Raw genomic sequence first — 20,033 nt, 5'->3', positions numbered from 1 at the left:
CGGTATCCCTTTTCATAATCTGAATTATGAGAACTTGGCAAATAGAAATGGAAATGTTATAGCAAAAGACTGGTTTAGTCTTTATGTGAGACATCATGAATCGTGTCCCATATGCTTCGGATATAGGATCAATTACATGTACTATATTCATCATTTCTAAAAAAAAAATTCCAAATGCCTGGGGCATTAAGAAGGGAAAAGGTTTAGAACTGGATATGACTAAAGGAATTAAACAATTGTCGAGGACAATCTAAGGCTTACCAAAGATTGGTTGCTCAAGGACAGTTAGAAGTGTAGTGATAATTCTGGAAGGACCATATTGACATAATCTGTAAGGAGGCAACTCTTGTTCAGAAGTGATAGTCAAAATGAATCTGGAAATGTTTCAAAGTCAGAAATTTCAATCTGTGTAAGATTAAGGAAACTTAATGAAAGAAGGATGTTTCCAAGGAGTTGATCTCCTTTTGAATACTTTGTAATGATTGTTGCCAAGTCTTTGTGAATTTGTGCATAATCGTTACAAGAGGATCAATGTGTATAAGTTTAGAATCTAAAAGATTTCAGTAAATGGCATGAATTTGGAATTCTTGCATTTGCTGTAAGTATTTGGGAGTGTGAAAAGAGAATCATTGAAGTTATGTTCAATTGATCTAGTTCACAAAGTAAAGATCATACACAAACATAGTATGCATACTTGGTGTATGGCATGACTAGTGTTTAGAAAACATAGTATACATGCTTGGAGCATGGGACAACTATTGTTTTAAATTCAAGAATAAAGTTGATAGTTGAAACAGTATACAATGAATAATGTGTAATCATATGGTGATAAATAAAAGGTGTTTTATTTATGTTCATAAGTTTTGATACCATATTGGATTCAATTATTATTGTGTTTCACTTTGCATGTTTTCACTTCCCGAATAAACTAGGTTATTCTTCCGGAATGACTAAATTATTCAAACCATCCACATTCGGTCATATGTTGGAAGTAGATATGAATTAAGACTGTCATGGGTTGGTTTGTAGAGGTCTAAGGTGTTGAAAAAAAGGGCTACAACACTCATGAGTGCTCATAAGTTCTGAGTATTGGATTCAACCCGCGCTCATTGGAATCACTTCATGGATTTTATCACGAGTGATCATGAGACGATAATATCTTATATTCTTCAAAGCTAGAGATATGAGTTGTTACTATGAGTTGGTTGTACATTGATTGCACGAAAACACATTCGGTAACTCGGTGCTATAAAACGTGCCTTTGTGTATGATTCAATAAGTAGTAGAACAAGCCATATGAGTCGAAGTTTATCCATTCCTTTTACCTTCGGGATAAAAGCAATATCTGTGGGCCCCTCGATGATTTGATGATGACAAATGGAAGTGCTCGGTCGGGCCAGGACTGATTTGATTTGTTCAATTAGTCAGTTGTCATAAATAAGAAATAGGGAAACAACAAATGGACAGAGAGAATGATTATAATCCATGTATCAGTCTATACGATATCTAGAATGGAGGAATATATGATCCCTTATCTAATGGACAAGTCATTGACAAAGGTCAGAGTTCATCTACAAGGTCAAAGTTCGACATAAGCTTTTGAGAGCTACGATTGCCGGTCGGTTCTTGAAGTCATACACAATAATAGTTTTAGACTTATCCAAGTAGGAGACTGTTGGATTAATGTCTAAGTCCATAACTATAATTGGTAAGACTTGACCCAACCCGACATAGTCCATTTGGGTTATCGCCCGTCCTCTCCGTGACTCGTAGGCTATCGCATCTCATGCGGCTTCAGCTGCCGTGACTCGTAGGCTATCGCCCGTCCTCTCCGCATGAGCATTACCCCAAACCTATGATGGATGCCTCACAGAACACCACAAAATCCTCTACTCCCTCTGGGAGTGTTAAAACTGGGGCCTCGCACAACCGCTGACGGAGGGTCTCAAACTCGCTCTGTTGCTCAGGGCCCTACCGGAAATCCACCCCCTTCCTCGTCAGACGAGTGAGGGGTACCGAAATCTTGGAGAAATCTCGAATAAATTGTTGGATTAATGTCTAAGTCCATAACTATAATTGGTAAGACTCTACCCGACCCAACATGGTCCATTTGGGTTGCATGGCATCATGCACTTGGATAGACTATAATGAGAGAAATAAGACACTTATGGTTATTAATATATTATAAGTTCTAGTATATTAATAATAAGAATAATAAGATTATTTAATTAGTATTGATCAAGAATTAATCTAGGATTAATTAAGTGATCAAAAGAAGATTAATTAAATATATGGGTTTATTGTACAAATCATCCATACTTATATAGTGGGCTAATGCTCCATAGATTATCTAGTTGGGCTAAAACCCATATGATGCTCCATGGTGTTTTGTACCCATGGATCATGGAAATGAAAGGCCATGTCAATTAGGGTTTACATGGTGTAACCCTAACTATATAAGCATCTTATTCTTGACCAAAATCGGCCACAAGAGAGAGTAAGAAAGGGCTAGCCGATTTTCATGAAGTGTAGAATTCTCTCAAGTTATTCCAAGTGTATTTGGTGTTGTGTGAACCATTTGAGGTGTCACACTTGGGGCACTAGGCACTCAAGCTTCATGAAGACTTTCTACATCAAAGAGGTATGTAATCTATCTTGCTATAGTCATTGTTTTGTATTCTAGATTAGGATAATACCTTGGAAGTTCTTATTTGCATGTATAATAGAGAAAACATAGATCCAAGGTATTTAGGGTTGCATGTACACTTAGGAGTGTTAGAATGCTCAAAACCCATCATAAATATCCGGTAGTACCCTGTTAAACCCAAAAAACTACTGATATCCGAGGGAGATCTTAGTACCTCCCACTGCATGATTGCCTCGATCTTGGCTGGGTCGACCAAAATCCCCTCCTGATTGACGAGATGTCCCAGGAAATGGACCTCTCTCAACCAAAACTCACACTTTGAGAACTTAGCATACATTTGTTCTCGTCTCAGAACTTCTAATAACTCCCTGAGGTGCTCCTTGTGTTCTCTCGGGTCTTGTAATATACCAAGATATCATCAATAAACACGATGGCCGAGCGATCAAGCATCGGTCTGCAGACCAGATTCATCAAGTCCATGAATATTGCCTATGCGTTGGTGAGCCCAAACGACATCACCACAAACTCAAAATGAGGTATCCCTGGAAACTCCTCTAGAAACACATCTGGAAACTCCCTAACTACAGGAACCTTGGATACTGAAGTCTGATCCCTGGCTCGCATATCCACTACATATGCCAGAAAACCTGCACACCCATGCTGAATATACTTTCGAGCCCTGGCAGCTGAACAGAACCCTGATACCATTCTGGCGCCCTCACCATAAACTATCAGTTCTCCGCCACTTGGGGTTCAAACTACCACTCGTTGGCCCTTGAAATCTATCATGGCACCAAATCGACTAACCTAGTCCATCCCTACAATCACGCATACTTCTCCCATGGGAACCAGAATCAGATCAATCGGAAAGGAAACTCCGAAGATTTCCAACTCGCATCCTCGGTAGACTGAAGAAGCAGAAACCCTGTGTTCGTTGGCGATAGAGACTCACAACGGACACTCTAACTCGCCCTCTAGCACACCAAACTCCCTACTAAACAAATGAGATACAAAATACCGAATTTCCCCCGAGTCAAATAGAACCAAAGCGAGCAATGAGTTCACTAAAAATGTACCTAGGCACATATATAACAGATAAGCATATCACAGATATAATAAATGAGGTAAAGGATGGAAACATACCAGTAACCAAATCCGGTGCTGCCCTGGCCTCCTCGGTCGTAAGCTGGAAGGCACGACCTTGAGCCTTTGGAGGCTATGCCTTAACTGGCCTCTCGTCTGCAATCCTCAGAGTAACCAACATTGGAGCCTATACCGGCCTGGCAGCTAAAAGATGACAATGGGCCTTCATATGGCCCACCTTCTCACAGTGATAACAAAGTCTAACTTCGGAAGCTGGAGCCTACTGTCTGCAATCCCTAGCCAAATGTCCATGCATGCCACATCAGTGGCACCCACTCCCTGATCGGTACGTCCCTAAATGAGCCTTTTCGTACTCTCCACAAGTGCGGTCTGGCTGTCCCCCAATCCTAGTATCGGTTGTGTTTGATCGCTTCGGTGTCAGATGTGATTGTGTCGGGGCCTATTGTTGCTCCCTCAACTGCAGCTTGATCTCCAACTCACGCCGCCTAGTAGCCTCCTATAACTCCAAAAGAGTATCACATCGCTAGGTAGAAACAAACTGATGAATGTTAGTTTTGAGTATGCTCAGATAACGGGTCATCTGAGCTTGCTCAGAAGCAAACTCTAGGCAGAACATCGCCCTCTCTGTGAACATGCGGGTGATCTCCATCACCGACTCCCCATCCTATCTCAAACTCAAAAACTATTGAGCCAAACGTTCCCGATCAACCCATGGAATGTAACGGGAACAGATCATGTCCCGGAACTGCTCCCAAGTAACAGCAGCTCTCTGCTCATCAGAGTACGACCCTGTCGTCAGCCTCCACCAGTCCTTGGCCCCTAGCCTGAGCAGTTTCAAGGCACACCTGGCCTTCTGGTCAGCAGGACATCAACATGTAAAAAAACATCCCTTCACAGCGGAAACCCATCTCATAGCCTTGAGAGGGTCATGAGTCCCATCGAAAGTAGGGGGCTTCGTGTTGTTGAAGTCCCTGTACTAGAAGCCCCAACCGGCTCCAACTCCACCTCTTGTTTCTGTTACAGTTGATGTAGCTGCAGCGGTAGCCGTCTCCGCAAGGGCTGCGTATCTGTCATCAAAGTACTCCATCATGGCAGACTTAATAGTCCCAAACAACTCTGGAATCTGACTCCAGACAATCTCCACCACCTCATCGCGGATGATCTCCCTGACTCGATCCTCATCCCAACACAAAACGCCTTGTAACCACCATACTGAAAATGAAATAGGAAGATATCAGATAATTCGTAGAATAATAGGGAATAAATCCCGACCAAACCCTAGGGGCTGTGACTGCCTTGCTACGCATATGGATCCTGTGCTTTCAGTAGTAGGGGACCATACTACCTTCCACACTTACCCATATTTGACTCAAGTATCACCACAACACCCTATCCATATACATAAACATATCAAACACTCAATCCTCACCCCTAGAGGAATAACTATCTCATAATTGGCCTCCGAGCCTCTCGCAACCCACCCATGAAACTTCCACCAACCCTGTAGCACTAATGTATGCTAGCCATACATAATGTTGGACCCTATAGACTTTCGAATGTCCAATCCTACCCTAAGTCCTAATCAATAAGAACAGAACATAAGGTCAAATCAAACATTCTTAGGCTATAAGATCTTAATTACATACAGTTGTGATGTATACACAAGAAACTACAGTAATGATGTCAATCTCAAATAAGGAAAACCCTAGGCTAGCAGGCATCATGTAATCAGGCAATTCTATCATGCAATTCCTAAGGATCCCTAGCCTAGTACTAGCATGCTGTTATAACATATCATATAATAAAATAATTGTATGGTATTTTGGGGTTTACTTACTGGCTCCGGTTGATCGTACACTATGCATCCTCCTTTACTTACTTCAGAAAACCATTTAGAATTTATTTTTGAAAGTACGTGCATGATTTGAGACTGGATTCACACAAGTATTCCTACAATTCACTAAAATTAAGGCTCTGATACCAACTTGTAACACCCATAAAATTCAAGCAATTTTAAACTTTTCAAAAACATTTAAAACCAATAGTTATTACAATTTTTGTTTCCAAATAGTCTATATCAGAGTTTAACAGAAATCATAACAAAATATGAGGAGCTGTACGATCACGCCTTCGCCTTGCCGCAATCCCCTGATGTAACTGAACAATAACTGAAACTGTAAGCTTGAAAGCTTAGTGAGTCCCCCAAAATATCCATACACTTAGTAATACACATAGAATCATAAACAACATACTATGGGTCCAGTCAACCATCGGGTTGGAATACAACAGGCCCACAACCAACAAGTCGGAATGCCAACATACTGTGGGTCCAATCATCCTTGGGATGGAATACCCTGGCCCACAACCAACAGGTTGGAATGCCCACATACTATGAGTCCAATCATCGTCGGGATGGAATACTCATGGCCCACAACCAACAGGTTGGAATGCCCAGGTATATTGGCCTCCACACAAAGTAGATAAGCCTCAACCGCCAAACAAACATGTGCATATATATATATATATATATATATATATATATATATATATATATATATATATATATATATATATATATATATATATATATATATATATATATATATATATAACGGATAATCGCATATCAGTCCATAGACAACAATCGATCTAGCGGATCATACGACATAGCGCATAATACCATCCTATCTACCAGGATACCCATCTAACAGATCATACCACATACTACATAATATTATCCTACCCTCTAGGATACCGATCTAACAGATCATACCACATACCACATAATATTATCCTACCCTCTAGGATACTGATGTGTGTAAAATGCACTTGTTTTATCCCTACTTTTTATTAATAAATTTAGCACACAAAGGCAGTGAACCTGTCTTTTAGTGGTATAGATTAGTAAGTAAGGTGTCGAACTCAGGGAACGGAAAATTAAACTAATAACTAATTTTAACTAAAACATTTAATAAAAGTAAGAGGGGTTTCTTCTAGTTTTGCAAGACTAGAAACTTAGGCACACTAAATTAACTAAATAACTAAAGCAAACAACTAATTCACAAAATTTGATAAAGATGTTTCTATTTAGGTTCAACCAATTCACTCCTATGGTTATTTGTATTTATGATAGAATAATTGTTATTGGCTACCAATTATAGTGGTTAGGTTCATGTTCATTACTCCCAACCCTTAGACAATTAACTAATTTAAGCGGTGATCAAGTGTTTAAACTAATTAATTCCCTAGATTAACGATTTGGATTAAATAAGATTTGTAGTGGTCAATTAAGTTACTAATTCAATTAACCTCTTGTTTGATGGTTTCTCAAACAAGCTCACACATTAATCTTCCTATTGTCTTATTAATCTTAGTTTCATAATCATTACTCCTAAGCATATGGTTTAGTGTTCACATAGACATATGAGGTTAACAACTAAGAGATGTTCATGCAGCCTAATTGTCTTCCAATTAACAGAAAATAGTAGTGATTAATTCATAAGGTTCTTTAACAAACTTAATTTAATAGATCACCAATAAACAATCAAACAAAAACTAATAATTAAACCATAGGAGTTCCTTGGTATTCCCCAAACAGAAACAAAAATGAATTTAGTTCATAGTTGCAGTAGAAACAAACACAAAAACAAGTTTTACTAGATAAAACATATTCAATTCCTAAATCTAAGTGGTAGGATTAACCTAGTTGCTTGAATTCTTCAAAAGATTGAAGCTTAGGGTTCCTCAGCGTCTTCTAGGGCTCTTAATTGCAGCTTAACCCTGAAAAATCGCCAGGAATGTTGCCCCATTGGATAAAGACTTGGTTTTTATAGATATCTCAAAACAGGGTGTTCTCGGCGAGTAGCAGGACCAACTCGTCGAGTAGGTGCATAGTTATCCGTCTTGAATCAGGAATCATAGCTATCTTCTGGAACATCTTCGTGTACTCGCCGAGTAGAGCCGTCTACTCACCGAGTAGATGGTCTTTTGTCTCTTATTTTCATCCTTTGGTCTTCAATTGCTTTCCCGTGCTCCCTTTTACTCCCAAGCATGTCTTCTGGACTGAAAACAAAATTCAAACCATTTTAAGTACCTTTTGTCCACATTGTTCACATAATTAATTAAAAATGATTGAAAATGTATACTAAATAATTAAGTAATTATGCACATATCAAAATACCCCACACTTGACTTTTGCTTGCCCCCAAGCAAAACTAAATTTTAAGCATATTAGAATCACATATAATAACTCCAATCTAACCGAGCCATTATGCCAACACCGCAACGCATGCATTTGTGTCTAAAATTTTTCCTAAGGACCCCCCATACTTCAAATACTCACAATCCTCATAAACATTCGCCCACTTACCCCGAACTATGCTCATTTTATGCAACCCTCCGAATCCATCCTCAGAAAACCTCTTACCCTCAAGGTATTTTTAATTGAGCAACCCAAGCACACATAATCTAGAATTACAACTTTTCGATACCACTATGGAGCTCTTTTGAATTCTTCACTTCCTTGATAATTTGATCTTTGATCTCTTTGAATTCACCACCTTGTATTGATTGATTTTTGGTATCTTTAACTTTTTGGATTTCTTGGAATTTTGATCTTTAGATCTTCACTTTATTTGCTCCAAAATTCTTACAGCTTTTCTAGTAATTCTCTCTTTTTTTTTTACATGTATTCCTCACTTTTCTCACTCAAATCCCTACATGCTTAAGCAGGGGCGCTCAATCTCAACATTTATTGGCTAACGATAACAATTTTCCTGGATACATTTCAGGTTTAGGCTGCTAAACGTATTGCATCCCTCAGGCTGAGCAAGGTTGTGTTTTTGTCTCATGATTTCACTGAAATAAGGAAGCCACAAATGCACTAGAACGTGTATAGGCTCAACTAAACATTTGGGTTTTCATGCAATTATCAACATAATTCTAACATGGAATCCTAATTGCTTTACCAAAATTTTCTAAATTAAATCCCAAAGTCATATTTTTGGTATGCAACAATTTTTAAAGGTAGCCTAAATTAAGATTCTAAATTTTAAATTTTCTAAAATGTGACTAAACCCCTACCCCACACTTATTTTATGCAATGCCCTCATTGCATACTATGCAAAAATAAAAATGCAAATATAGAGAGAATTGGAACAAACTCCCTTGGGGTAGCAGTCGATAGGTTGACACTCTCTTCTTCAGCTCCTTCTTCAATTGAATTTAGCCATGGGAACAGCTCATCCAAGGCACGGGTGTCATGCGTCTCGTGTGGTTGACAACTCGAAAATTCCACGGAACAAGGTCGTTAGAAAGTCTCCAATAGCAATCCCTCACAAAGAGTGTATGAATGTTGCAGTGAAAGTACTCAAAGCAATTATGGAAATCCAAAATTAGAAGGCTACTCGGCGAGTAGTACCGTGGACTCGGCGAGTAGGACTTGTTGCAGAATAAGATCGTGTAACATCGCATGTACTCGCCGAGTAGAGTTTGTGCACTCGGCGAGTAGTGAGTGTTTTTCCAAAATTGGTCTAGTTGCTGCTTCTCTCGACTTTGGTGTTGAAATCGGAAATGTAAACTGACCCTCACTCTAATTCCTTCAGCAGCAACACTCCCTATGACCCTCGACTCTCACGGACTCAATCCTAAGGACAAAACTCCATAATTGCTTGAAAATCTCTCATTCCTTTCTCGACCCTCACAAGTTAGTATGCTTCCCTATCTTCAATCCCTGAAAAATAAACAACTAACAGTGACAATAATAATCCACCCACCATAAAAATCCAAAGTGTTTAACAATTGTTTCAAACAAAACATCATAAGCATAAAACATCAAAAGAACAAACCAAATTCTTCAATCTTCATCATCCATTCCAGCTCCTCCTGCTCCACTTCCTCCCTCTCCATCTCTTCTTCTCATCCTCTCATCCCAATTCATGATATAGGGATAGCCGGGTCCAGGTCTCGGGGCAATTTGCATTTGTTGAAAGAGGTATTCGAAAGATTGATTAGTGTAGTTCACCCCTTGCCCAATATCATCCAAGTAGTGTCGGTACTCTACTTGGTTCCAACCATCATTTTCCTCCACTGGAATAACCGGTGGATCTTCCCGCACCCGTTCGCTCCTTTGTTGGACCTGCCTTCCCGGCTCCTCGGGGACTGCCGGTTCATCTTCATGTGGAATAGTGAAGGAGTTGCCAAACTTCTCAACTATCCGTGCCCTCCTATAAAGTGCAGTGTTGAATGGTGGAGGGTGGATAACCGTTAGTGCTTGAGCTTGTGGCAAATCCAAGATCCCAAATGACTTGGCCAATCGGGTAATAAACATGCCTCCATTTATCTTTGAATTGATTTTCTCTTTGACCGCCCCCTCAGCAAGGAATTTGGCAATGCAGTAAGGAAGGTTACAAAAAGCGTCAGGAGTGATGATGCTCCACAAGTAGAAGATGTCAAGGGTGGGGACTTTCTCCCCATCCTTCCGCATGTTTATTGTACTAGCCACAAACCGGTGAATGAGTCGGTGGATCGGAGAACGAATGTGGCCTTCTTGCGCGGTGGAAGGAATGTAGACTCGGTTGGAAATTGTGTTCCACCATGTAGACGCCACCACCTCCTCGGGAAGTTCTTTGTGACAATTCTCCAAGAAAGCTTCAAAATAATCCGTCATCAACATGTCTTGATCATAAACACCCAACCTCCATGAGAACTCCACCATGCTACATTGTCGCAGCTCCCTGCCCAAAGAGAAAGAGATTGTGTTAGGATTATAGAACTCACTACCACCTCGAAATGCGATGGTAGCAAAAAATTCCCAGCACAACTCAGCATAAATCGGCTCTTGGATCTTAAATAACTGCAACCACCCATCACAAGTGATGGTGGCATATCCCAAATTGCAATCCTTTACCAAGTACGGCGCGAGTTCTTCTTCCAACCCAACATTTCCCAACCACCCCCAATCCACTGCATTTGGAAGCTGAATTTCCTTCTGCCTGAGTGCCTCCAGTCTGTTTAGGGCCCTTGTTTTTGACGATTTGGAAGTAATTTGCTAAAAAGATAGCCATGGCATATCACCATGGCTTCCCCCACGCGAAGATTGACCCCTTCTTTTCATGATACCTGCATACAAACATCAACAACACAAAAACAAACAACACCCAGTAATTAAAAACAAAGAATTGGGTCTGCACTGTTACCTACTCGCCAAGTACACGACTCTACTCGGCGAGTAGTATGAACACCAAGACAGACCGAGTGCCGGATCTGTATAGACTGTCCAAAAGTCCAAATTTTTCATAGGGTTTTGTTGTAATTACTTATCTAACCATAGATCTTGAAGAAAATCCTCCTAACATTATTTAATTTGTGACTAAATCAAAACCCTAGAGTTTGAGGAAAACCCCCCAAATCCGAAATCACTTAAAATCTAGACAAATCTATGATAAAAATCAAACCTTTCATGAATTTAAAGTGTAAAGATGTTACCTTTTTGCTTGAATAGGGAGAATTGAGTAGAAACTGGAAGAAACTTGAAAATGGTTGAGAGGCTGCTGCACGGCGAGTAATGGGTTGGAATGGTGAAAACCCTTTTTTTACAGATTTATGTTTCACTCTTTTTAAACTGGCTACTCGCCGAGTAGAATGGGTCTACTCGCCGAGTACAAATGCTTTTAAACATCATCTTAGCTTAACCGGACATCTACTCGCCGAGTACACAACTCTACTCGGCGAGTAAATGTCACAGATTGAAAAATTTTGTTAATTTAGAAAAATTAATGTATTAATTCATGTTTTTAAACCATCCACCCCACACTCTAAGCATGGCTTGTCCTCAAGCAGTTATGGGCATAAAAGTAGATGATGAAAAATGAAAAAAAAACAATGAAAATAAAGAAAAGGAAAGAAAATGCAAACTTGAGACTCGGGTTGCCTCCCGAGAAGCGCTTCTTTTTATGGAGTCATTAGCTGGACTCCTCCCCTTCTACGTAGTTGCAATCCCTTCCAGCATCAACTCTTCCATTCCTTCATTCTGGGGGACTCCTTCTTCATACTTTTTTACTCTATGACCATTGACTTTGAAGGGCGTGCCATCTCTTGATAACAACTCTATAGCACTGTGTGGAAACACCGTCTTCACCAGAAAAGGACCATCCCACCTTGATTTGAGTTTGCGCGAGAAAAGCTTTAATCGTGAATTGAAAAGCAACACTTTTTGGCCTTCATGGATTTCTTTATCTTTAATCCTTTTGTCATGCCATTTCTTGGTCTTCTCTTTATAAAGCCATGAACTAGAGTATGCATCATTCCTTAATTCTTCAAGGTCATTCATTTGCATCAACTGGTTGCTCTTTAGTTCTTCCATGTCGAAGTTACACCTCTTTAAAGCCCAAAACGCCTTATGCTCTAGCTCGACCGGTAAATGGCATTGCTTTCCATAAACTAACCTATATGGTGTAGTACCAATAGGTGTTTTGAAAGCTGTACGAAAAGCCCATAACGCATCATCTAGCTTATCCGACCATTCCTTGCGGTTGCTTCCCATTGATTTCTCTAAAATTCGCTTCAAGGCTCGATTTGTCACTTTGGTTTGGTCACTAGTTTGTGGATGGTATGATGTGGAGAACTTATGGGTAACCCCATATTTCTTTAGCACCTTTTCCAATTGATCATTGGCAAAATGTGTGCCTCGGTCACTTATTAGGGCCTTCGGAATGCCAAAACGTGAAAATAGCTTCTTCAACAATCGTACCACTACCCGTCCGTCATTTGTTGGTAACGCTAGTGTCTCCGCCCATTTTGATACATAATCAACCGCTACTAGTATGTACTTGTTTCCTTTGGACATGGGAAATGGTCCCATGAAGTCAATTCCCCACACATCAAACACCTCGCACACTTGGATACTATGTTGCGGCATTTCATTTTGAGATGAAATGTTTCCCACTCTTTCACAAGCATCACATTCTTTGATAAATTGGGCTGCATCTTTAAAGATTGCAGGCCAATAAAACCCAATGTCAAAGATCTTCTTTGCAGTGTAGTGTGCTCCATGATGTCCTCCCGTGGGCCCGCTATGGCAATGATCTATTATTCTTCGGCTTTCCTTCCCGAACACACATCTTCGTATGATACCATCCGTACAGCTCCGGAAGAGGTATGGGTCGTCCCAAAAGTAATATTTTATTTCAGCAAAGAATTTCTTCTTTTGTTGACTGCTATAGTCCTTCGGGATGTATTTTGTAGCTAAATAATTAGCAATGTCTGCGAACCATGGCTCTTCTCCCACTGACACCATAATGTATTCGTCCGGAAAGTCGTCTCCATCTTTATCTCCTTGCAATTACGGGTTCTCCATCCTTGAAAAGTGGTCAGCTGCTACGTTCTCCATTCCCTTCTTGTCTCGTATCTCTATGTCGAATTCTTGAAGAAGTAGCACCCATCGTATCAGTCTTGGCTTAGCATCCTGTTTGGAAAACAAATACTTGATAGCCGAGTGGTCAATAAAAATAGTAGTTTTAGATAAAACCAAGTAAGGGAGAAATTTGTCAAAAGCATATACCACAGCTAACAACTCTTTTTCAGTGGTGGTGTAGTTTTCTTGGGCTGGGTTTAAAGTCTTGCTAGCATAATATATGGGTTGAAAGTGCTTATCAACCCTTTGACCAAGGACGACTCCTAATGCATAGTTACTAACATCACACATAATCTCAAATGGTAAGTTCCAATTTGGTGCAATAATGATCGGGGCATTAGTTAATTTTTCCTTTAAAAATTCAAATGCCTCTAAACACTCTTTAGTAAAATTAAATGGTGCATCTTTTGGTAGTAATTGTGTTAGAGGTCTAGTTATTTTGGAAAAATCTTCTATGAAACGCTGGTAAAAACCCGCGTGTCCTAGAAAACTCCTAATGCCCTTTACATTAGTTGGTGGGGGTAATTTGGCAATGGTGTCAATCTTTGCCCGATCCACTTCAATTCCCTTTTTGGAAACTTTGTGGCCAAAACTATACCCTCCTTGACCATGAAGTGACATTTTTCCCAATTGAGGACCAAGTCGGTTTTTTCACACCTAGCAAGCATTAAGTCAAGATTTGTGAGACAGTCATGGAAAGAAGATCCGAAAACGAAGAAGTCATCCATAAAAACTTCCATGAATTTTTCCACCATATCGTGGAATATAGCTATCATACACCTTTGAAAAGTCGCAGGTGCATTGCATAGCCCAAAAGGCATGCGTCTATAGGCAAAAGGCCCACTTGGGCAAGTGAATGTGGTCTTTTCTTGGTCCATTGGGTCTATGGGTATTTGAAAATAACCCGAAAATCCATCTAGAAAGCAATAATAGCTATGGACCGATAGTCTTTCTAACATTTGATCAATAAAAGGTAAGGGAAAATGGTCTTTACGAGTGGCATCGTTTAGCTTTCGATAATCGATGCACACTCTCCAACCGGTTACCGTTCGTGTCGGGATTAGCTCGTTCTTTTCGTTGGTTATGACCGTCATCCCTCCTTTCTTGGGCACTACTTGGACCGGACTCACCCATGGACTATCAGAAATGGAGTAAATGATTCCTGCATCTAAGAGTTTGACCACTTCCTTCTTGACTACTTCTTGCATGTTCGGGTTCAACCTTCCTTGGTGTTGTACCACTGGCTTTGCTCCTTCTTCTAGATTGATCTTGTGAGAGCAATAGGATGGGCTTATTCCCTTGATGTCGGTGATGCTCCATGCTATGGCCCGTTTCCGCTTCTTCAACACTTGCACGAGCTCCTCCTTTTCAGACTTGGACAGATCAGAGGCTATGATTACTGGCTTTTGATTGCCTTCTTCTAGAAAAGCATACTCCAAATGGTCTGGTAACGTTGTTAGCTCTGTTCGTTGGTTCTGAGTGATGGACTCTCCGAGTGCAGGTAAGGTACTCGGCGAGTTGGTGGCTGCATTCACGAATTCTGACTTTTCTTCAGAGGTACTCGGTGAGTAGATCGGTCCTACTCGGCGAGTAGGACCGTCAGATTGCTTCATTAGCTCTTCATACTCTAGTTCTTCCAACAGCCTTTCAATTTCCATTAAATCTTTTTCTGGATCAAATGCTTCATCTAAAGCTGTAAACTTGCTGGAATCTTCAGGTATGTCTTCCTCCAATAGTTCATCAAGCATATCTATTGAGAATTCCGTGTCGTCACTGCTCCTAGAATACTTGATAGCTTGGTCCACCCCGAATGTCACTGAATCGTCTCCAACCCGCAAGGTGAGCTTTGACTCTCTCATGTCTACTATAGCGCTGGCCGTGTTGAGTAACGGCCTTCCAAGGATGATTGGAACTTTTGGATCTGCCTCCATGTCTAGAATGATGAAATCAGTGGGAAAGACAAATTTATCCACTTTCACTAGTAAGTCTTCGCATATGCCTCTTGGGAAGGTGACTGTCTTGTTTGCCAAATGTATTGCCATGCGAATTGGCCTTGGCTCCGGGAGGTCCAGCTTCTTAAAAATGAGTATGGCATTAGGTTCACACTTGCTCCAGAATCAGCTAAGGCATGAATAGCAGCCAAGTTGCCAAATTGGCAAGGTAAAGTCAAACTCCCCGGATCACCCTTCTTCTTTGGTAGCTTATTTAGCATCGCAGCGGAGCAGTTTTCATTGAGCACTACCTTCTTCACTTCTTCCATCTTTCTTCTATTGGTGAGAAGTTCCTTAAGGAACTTTGCATATTTGGGCATTTGCATGATGACTTCAATGAAGGGTATGTTGATTTGAAGAGTCTTGATGTGGTCTAGAAACCTCTGATACTCCTCTTCCTGCTTCTCTTTCTTAGCTCGGGCTGGGTATGGCATTGGAGGCTGGTAAGGCTTTTCAGGAACCTGCTCATCGGTTTTTGATGGTGTACTCGCCGATTCCATAGGAGGTACTCAGCGAGTAGGAGTGTCATATTGTAAATTTTGGTTTTCTGCTTGCTTTTCTGCCTCATCCTTCTGTGAATCCTTGGGTGCTTCAGTCCGAATAGGTGCCAGGGGAGTGATTATCTTCCCACTTCTTGTTGTGACAATGTTTATGTGTGCGCCTCGTGGGTTATTTTCGGTTTTGCTAGGAAGTTCGCCCGGTGACCTTTGGTTAAGTTGTTGAGCAAGTTGCCCAAGCTGTGTTTCTATATTGTGGATATACGCTTGTTGGTTCCTAAGCATGGTTCTTGTTTCTTGAATTGCAGCATCATGATCACTATGCCTTTTTTCTGAAGCACCTACAAATTTAGTGAGCATATCTTCCAAGCTCGGCTTCCTTTCTTGCACCGGCTCCTCCTTTTGGTAGAACCCTCTCCCTTTTTGTCTATACTTCTCCTCCTTGGCTTTCTTGTACTCGTCATAAGGGAGCCACTCCTTCTTTTGTTTGCGCCAATCTTCATCATATCGGTCTCCACTCGAGTAACACGCTTGCGCCTTCTTGTTTCCATTCTCATCTAAATCGCAGTCTCTAGTGAGGTGAGGCCCATTGCAGTTTTCACAACCCACCCGAATAGCTTGGTTCGTTTGATCCATTTTATCCATTCTCCTATCCATGGTTTTTAGCATAGCCATGACCACGGATAAGTCTTCAGTAGCAGCATAAGCGGCTCCCCTAGTGACATCATGTCTAGGGTTATGGTATTCTCTAGAGTGTTTAGAGAATTCTTCAATCAATTCTTTAATCACCGGGGGCGGCTTCTTTGTAAGTGGGCCTTGTGAGTCGCGTAACTGCCTAGTGACATCATGTCTAGGGTTATGGTATTCTCTAGAGTGTTTAGAGAATTCTTCAATCAATTCTTTAATCACCGGGGGCGGCTTCTTTGTAAGTGGGCCTTGCGAGTCGTGAAACTGCCTAGTTGTGACATTGACTCCATCATAGAAGATGGAGACTTCTTGCTGGCTGTTTAGATCATGGTGTGGGCAATTTCTTAGCAAGCTCTTGTACCTCTCCCATGCTTTATATAGCGACTCTCCAGCTTGTTGTTCAAAGTTTGCAATGGCCTTCTTCAACTTGGCTATCTTAGAAGGTGGGAAAAAGTGATCAATGAATTCTTCCTTCATCTTGGCCCACGTAGTGACTGATCCGGGGGGAAGTGACTTGAGCTAGTCTTTGGCAGCACCCTTGAATGTTACCGGAAGCATACGAAGTATTTGAGTCTCGTGGGTTACATTTGGAATATTGAAGTAATCAGCTACATCATTGACTTCATCCAAATGCTTGTAGGCATCTTCATGATCTTTCCCATAAAAAGGTATTTCTTTGAGTGAAGCTAGGATATGACTCTTTAGCTCGAAGGTAGCAGTCGCGGGAATTGCGGGTTGCACAAGTCCCAGGTGTCACACCCCCGAACTAGACGGCGGAAACGTCCGGGGGCTGTTGTGACTCAATTGAATACCATCACAATGAATATACATGAAACATAACATTATACATCACCAAGCACTGGAATGATACAACTGGTAGTGTTTACATCCATTACATTGTTTCAAAATATTACATTCCAAAATACATTGTTCGTTGTTACTTAAACAACCGCAAAACAATCATAGAGTACAGTCCTTTCTTCACTTATCTGTTACCTGAGAATACAAGTATTTTGAAAAATGTCAACATGTGAAATGTTGGTGAGTTCATAAGTAATGTTTGAAATCCAATGTTTGTAATGTTTTGAAAAAAAACCACCAGAAAATCCGATATTTTCTGAAAATAGAATAGCGTAAAAATATGTGAAGATCCGTGAGTATGCTTGTTTGAATTCTATAGATGTAAGCGTAAGAGTTGTGAAATTCGACATGTAGTTCATAAGTGTACTTGTTGAAAACCCTAGGAAAACCCGACGTTTTCCTATCACTTTGCTTTACTTAGTTTGTGAACTATTATTTCGTTACGTTAGAGGTGTTCGTTGAGCTCCGGAGGCATTGAGTATACAGAGGGTGGTGAATTGTTGTAACGTACGTTAATGAAAACGTCCAGTTGACAACCGTGCTAGCGATCCCTTAGGTGTCACTCGTAGTTATTCACGCAACTCAATCCTCCCGGACTTGTGTAGTCCCACGACCGAGGAGAAAAAGTGAAGGTGCGAAACCCTCGGTATTTCCCTACGTCGTTCAAGACCATTGCAATTGCGAAGGGCCCGAAGCCCAACCCGAAATCGTGAGTTCCCGACTTTACTAGCAGCACTGAAGGACCCTTGGGGACCACCAGCATGTTTGCCATTGAAAGTCCTTTTACACGCGGTCGAGTCGTATTAGACCCAACTACATGTAAGCAAGTGTCCTTTGGGCCTAAAGATCATGTCATCGGGCTAGCTAGGCTCGACAAGCATGATTTGCAACTTTTGGGCCTAAGGAGTGTACGTCGATGTATTGAGTAATTCCACGAGAGTAAAGACTTCCAAGAGTTCCATATGTGTATTGAGCGTTGTAGTGTTAGTAGTTTGGATTTGTTATTGATTCGAGACCGAATCAATTCGTTTGGTAACGATTGTTGGTGATATTGTGTATTGTAATCCATCGAGAGTCATAGTGTCAATCTTTGTTCACAACGAGTGTATTTAATTATCATTGAAAATTTTCTGTTTACAACCCGTCTTTATTTTGTAAATTTACTTTTTCACCCCTTTAGGTAAAATAATTTCCGGTTTAGTCCTTAAACCATTTTTCTTGACATTTTAACACCAAAAATTATTGAAATTAACATTTTTCAGCATATTTTTCATTGAAAACAGTTTAAGTCCCTGAAATTGCAGTTTTCTCGGTTGTAACCCCTCTTTTTCGCAATTTTTACATTTTTGGCCCAAATTGGAAAATTTTTGCAACTTTGGTCCTTTTTAAATTTGAAAAGCATTTTAAACCTTTGAAAAGTACTTGTGACACTAGTGGTCAATTGTTTTACAGAAAAGCACAGTTTTGGCCCTCCAAAACAGAAAATTTCGCATAATGGGCTCTATTGGGCCGAAATTGTCATTTTTAGCCCATTAAGCTTGAAATTTATGCTTTTAATCCTCCAAATAGTATATTTTCAGAAAATACATTATGGAAACTGTTTTGACTCATCTCACCCATCATATTTCGAAATATTTCATTTTAGGCCCTTCAACTTTGTATTTTTAACATTTTGTGTCAAAAAAAATGAGTTTTTAGCCCAAAATAAGTGTTGTCAAGCCATTTGGCTATTTTTCTTGGTATACTTTGCATGTGGTAGTATATTTTATGCTAGTATAAAATATATCTCGGTTTTTAGCAATTCATAACTAGATCTAGCATCAAAATCATACAAAACATACATATAAGCATAGAAATCAACCAAAACATACACATAATGATGGATCTACACCTTTGCTTGTATTCTCCCCCACAAAAACTTATAAAAACCGAAAATAAGGGGGTATGAAGCTCACCTTGGGTGTTGATTCAGTTTTTTTGAAGAAAGGATGGAAGAAATGAAGTGATTTTTGGCCTTAGCACCCTTTTCTTGAAGATCTCGAGTTTGGTGACTTCTAAGGTGCATGATCACAAGTTGGAATAGATTTAGAAGAGATTTTTGATGAAATGAGGTAGCTAGATCATGGATTAGTCATCAACTTACCTTAGATGATGATTTTGGTGATGGATTCTCCTTGAAAGCTCCTTAAATCTCGAAATTATGGAGGAGGAATGAGAGAGTATCTTTGAGAGAAGAATGAGTGAATTTTGTGTGTGTGTTTGAATATGGCCGAGAGCAAGAGAGAGAGAGAGAGAGAGAGAGAGAGAAGAAGAGAGATGCATGAAAGGATGGTGCATGGAAGTATGGGTCTCTTGCATGGAAGTCCTTTTGTTACTAGTGAGGTGGCAAGCAAATAGTCAACTCTTCCATTTCTTCTTGGACTTGGGCCTTGGGCCGAGAGTTTGGAAGGGAAAAGGAAAAATTTGGGCTTTTTGCCCCTAAGCCCAATATTAGAGTTTGTTTGGGTATGTTTTAAGCCTAAAAGAATGTGGTAGGATTTTTGCATTTTTTGGTTGGACTAGTTTAGGTTATTCATGGATCTAAGCTTTTAATTCCTTTCATTCTAGGCCCAATATGGCCCAAAATATTGAAATAAGTAAATGTGGTTCCAATTAGAGCCCATTTAAGGGTTCTAAGCCCATGATAGTCAAATTGGAAGCTTATTGGTCCATTTAGGTCCAATAAGGAAGTCCTAGTCCAAAATGGACCTAATCAAGAACTTCTAGGGTTTCCAATTGCTTGATGTAGTGAATTGGAGTTTAGTTTTCCATTGAGTAAGCATCATACCTGCTCT

The 20,033-nt window shown here is 40.3% G+C and overlaps 1 non-coding gene across 1 annotated transcript; it reads left to right on the top strand.

Annotated features, from left to right (window-relative positions):
- The first annotated feature begins 16,660 nt into the window (after positions 1–16,660).
- LOC144999163 (small nucleolar RNA R71) lies at positions 16,661–16,767 on the top strand. Its single transcript, XR_013660685.1, has one exon. It is a non-coding gene; the product is annotated as a small nucleolar RNA R71 (small nucleolar RNA).
- The last annotated feature ends 3,266 nt before the right edge of the window (positions 16,768–20,033 follow it).

The sequence above is a fragment of the Lactuca saligna genome, chromosome 5 (genome assembly GCF_052625555.1).
Source record: "Lactuca saligna cultivar CGN05327 chromosome 5, ASM5262555v1, whole genome shotgun sequence".
In the NCBI taxonomy this organism is placed as follows: Eukaryota; Viridiplantae; Streptophyta; class Magnoliopsida; order Asterales; family Asteraceae; genus Lactuca; species Lactuca saligna.
This window is presented reverse-complemented; position numbering and strand designations above follow the sequence as displayed.